The sequence below is a fragment of the Entelurus aequoreus genome, linkage group LG05 (genome assembly GCF_033978785.1).
Source record: "Entelurus aequoreus isolate RoL-2023_Sb linkage group LG05, RoL_Eaeq_v1.1, whole genome shotgun sequence".
In the NCBI taxonomy this organism is placed as follows: Eukaryota; Metazoa; Chordata; class Actinopteri; order Syngnathiformes; family Syngnathidae; genus Entelurus; species Entelurus aequoreus.
Window position 1 is genome coordinate 58,042,566 of NC_084735.1, and position 3,512 is coordinate 58,046,077.

Sequence of the window (3,512 nt, forward strand, 5' to 3'; positions counted from 1 at the left end):
TGAAAGAATGGGCCGCTCTAAGAAGCTCAGTGATTTCCAGCGTGGAACTGTCATAGGATGCCACCTGTGCAACAAATCCAGTTGTGAAATTTCCTCGCTCCTAAATATTCTGGATTTGTAAGTTGCCAGCAGGAGAACGGTACATTTCGGACTGCTCGGTTGGTAGAGTGGCCGTGCCAGCAACTTGAGGGTTCCAGGTTCGATCCCCGCTTCCGCCATCCTAGTCACTGCCGTTGTGTCCTTGGGCAAGACACTTTACCCACCTGCTCTCAGTGCCACCCACACTGGTTTAAAAATGTAACTTAGATATTGGGTTTTACTATGTAAAGCACTTTGAGTCACTAGAGAAAAAGCACTATATAAATATGATTCACTTCACTTATTTACAATGTATACAATGTGACAACTTCACTGGTTTTGGGTTTTGTATAACGGTGTTACGAACGGCAACATTTTTTTCAGTAACAAGTAATCTAATTAATTACTATTCCAATCGTCGCAACGCTGTTGCCGTTACTGAGAATGTGAGGTAGCTCGTTACTACAGTTTGGTTGAATGAAGTGCAGGGTGTCAGGTTTCAGTATTGTATATAGTGGTTTTATTCTTCAATCAGTTAATATAAACATATTTGACATGTTATCGAATGCAATAGCGTATAAAATAATGCTTATGGCAACATTCTGGTTGCGTACTCACGGTACCGCGTCTGCATATCCAACTCAAAGTCCTCCTGGTAAGAGTCTCTGTTGTCCCAGTTCTCCACAGGCCAATGGTAAAGCTTGACTGTCATCTTTCGGGAATTTAAATAATGAAACACCGGCTACGTGTTTGTGTTGCTGCAGCCGGCCGAAATACACCGCTTACCACCTACAGCTTTCTTCTTTGCTCTCTCCATTGTTCATTGAACAAATTGCAAAAGATTCACCAACACAGATGTCCAGAATACTGTGGAATTTTGCGATGAAAACAGACAACTTAATAGCTGGCCACAATGCTGTCCCAAAATGTCCTCTACAATCCGTGACGTCACGCGCAGGCGTCATCATACCGAGACGTTTTCAGCAGGATATTTCGCGCAAAATTTAAAATTGCACTTTAGTAATCTAACCCGGCCGTATTGGCATGTGTTGCAATGTTAAGATTTCATCATTGATATATAAACTATCAGACTGCGTGGTCGGTAGTAGTGGGTTTCAGTAGGCCTTTAAAGTTAAAGTCCCAACAATTACATACAAACTGAGGGGCATTTATTTGCAGAGAAACAGGCCCAAGAGGATATTCATTGCACAAATAAAGAACGCTCTAATTACATTGTGATGTATTTGTTTTGCTGTACCTCAGGGCTTGTCTGACTGTGTGTCTTGGTCTGAAAGTAGAGGAGAGACGGGGGGAAGCTGAGCCTCTGGGAGTCGTTTTTTCACTGCGTCTGCTAGGCAGATTACCTGTCAGTTTATACAACGTCCACGTCTGGCACTCTAACAGATGATTGGCCCAGATTCATTGTGGCAGTACCAGGTTCACCGGCATACACATACAGTACACTCATACACAAAAAGGTTGTGATATACTGTTATGTTAATTAGAGCTGTGTTTGCTAAGCATTTTTTGAGTGTAATCTGATTAGATAGATTGTTTACCTAGTGGACAATCAGTCAAATCTATGGCATTGTTTTTTATTATTGTAAAGAGCACATCTTATGGGGATCCTTTGAATTAAACAGATTGTGATTCTATGTAGTATTACACACTATAGCTGTCTTCAAGTAGACAAAGATCCAACGATTCGATTATCAACCTTGCAGTCAAAATGTTTGATCTTAATATTCCCTCTATCCTTTTGTAGGGGGAAGGCAAGTTAATACCTGCTGAGGCCCCTTTTTCAGGTGGAAAAAGTCGCAAATAGCAATTAAAAACGGTATTCCTTTCATACAGTAGGTACCTTTTAATTAACTTGGAATTATTCATGTATATATACTAGAGCGCATCCCTGTGATGTTATTGACACCTAATGACCAGCCAGTATACACTACTACATATCATTATCTATTTATTTCTCTTGAAAAAAATGCCATAAATTTGACTGATGGTCGACGATGGGCGAAATTTAACGAATCTGATTCAACTACAAAAATCCTTAGTTGAAGACAGCCCTACATGGTCACTAGGTGTCAGTAATGTCACATGGATGTAGATAAAACAACTGGGAATTCTATAATAATGTGACTCGCCCAAAGTTGATAAAAGAAACTTAAAAATAAAATACAGTCTTACATTGAAGAGAACAAAACACAGATCTCATTTGCAACCTCTTCCACCTAAAACAAACAAATAAAGAAACACAGAAGCGAGTGGATGGTTCGAGAAGACGATCAAACTATTTAGAGCAGAGCTATTTATTTGAACTGTTCTACAGTAGGTGCCACATTTCTAGAAAGTTAAGGGCCGCAGGACTTCTCCTTTCACTGTTATTTTTGGGAAAACCAGCATCCTCTGCAGTAGATGTATGTTTTGTTCTATTTATAGAACAAAACATATATGTTCTATATGTGGGCTCTGTAACGAGGATGTCGTTGTGGCTCCTTTGAGACACTTGTGATTTAGGGCTTGTGGAAAGCTGTTGCTTCCCTTTCAGGGTTCGACGGACCAATGTGACCACAATACCTCGGAACGTGGGTTTCAACAGGAGAGTTTTTATTTATTTTTGTTCTCGTCGCCTTCAGCCCTTCTTCCTTTGCTTTTCAGCCGACCGGTCCCTTCTGACCCGCTCCTTGTTGCTTTTCAGCACCTCGGTCTCTCTCCTGCTCCCACTATCTCCCCCTCTCATGGTCTCCGGCGCTGCTAATAAAGGAACAGGTGATTAGATATCTCGCTCCAGCTGAGATATCCACTCACACGTCTGCTGCTTCCTGGCCGGCCCCCGCGCACACCCCGCCCGCAGGGAATGCGTGGACCACGCCCCTCTCCACATGCCTCCACCGCCAGACTCAGACCAGGCAGCCGTCCGGCCGCGCCCACTCCTCCCCACCCACCCCCATGGCGGGGCGAGAGAGGAAATCGGCCACGGCCATCTGCGTGCCCGGCCTGTGGACCACCCGGAAGTTGTAGGGCTGTAATGCAAGGTACCACTGGGTGATCCGCACATTGGCGTCCTTAATGCGGTGGAGCCACTGGAGCGGTTTGTGGTCCGAGCAGAGACTGAAGGCACACCCCAATAAGTAGTAAAGGAGGGCCCCGACCGCCCACCGGATGGCGGGGCTCTCCCTCTCCACCGTGCTTTACCTCGCCTCCCGGTCCGAGAGTTTCCGGCTGATGTAAAGCACAGGGCGGTCGACGCCCTCCACCCGCTGGGACAGCACCGCCCCCAGTCCCCGGCCCGACGCGTCCGCCTGCAGACAGAAAGGGATGTTAAAGTTAGGCATGCGCAGTACCGGCTCCTCGCAGAGTGCTGTTTTTACCTTCTCGAACCCCCGCTGGCACTGCTCCGTCCACCGGACCAGATCTGGAGCACCCTT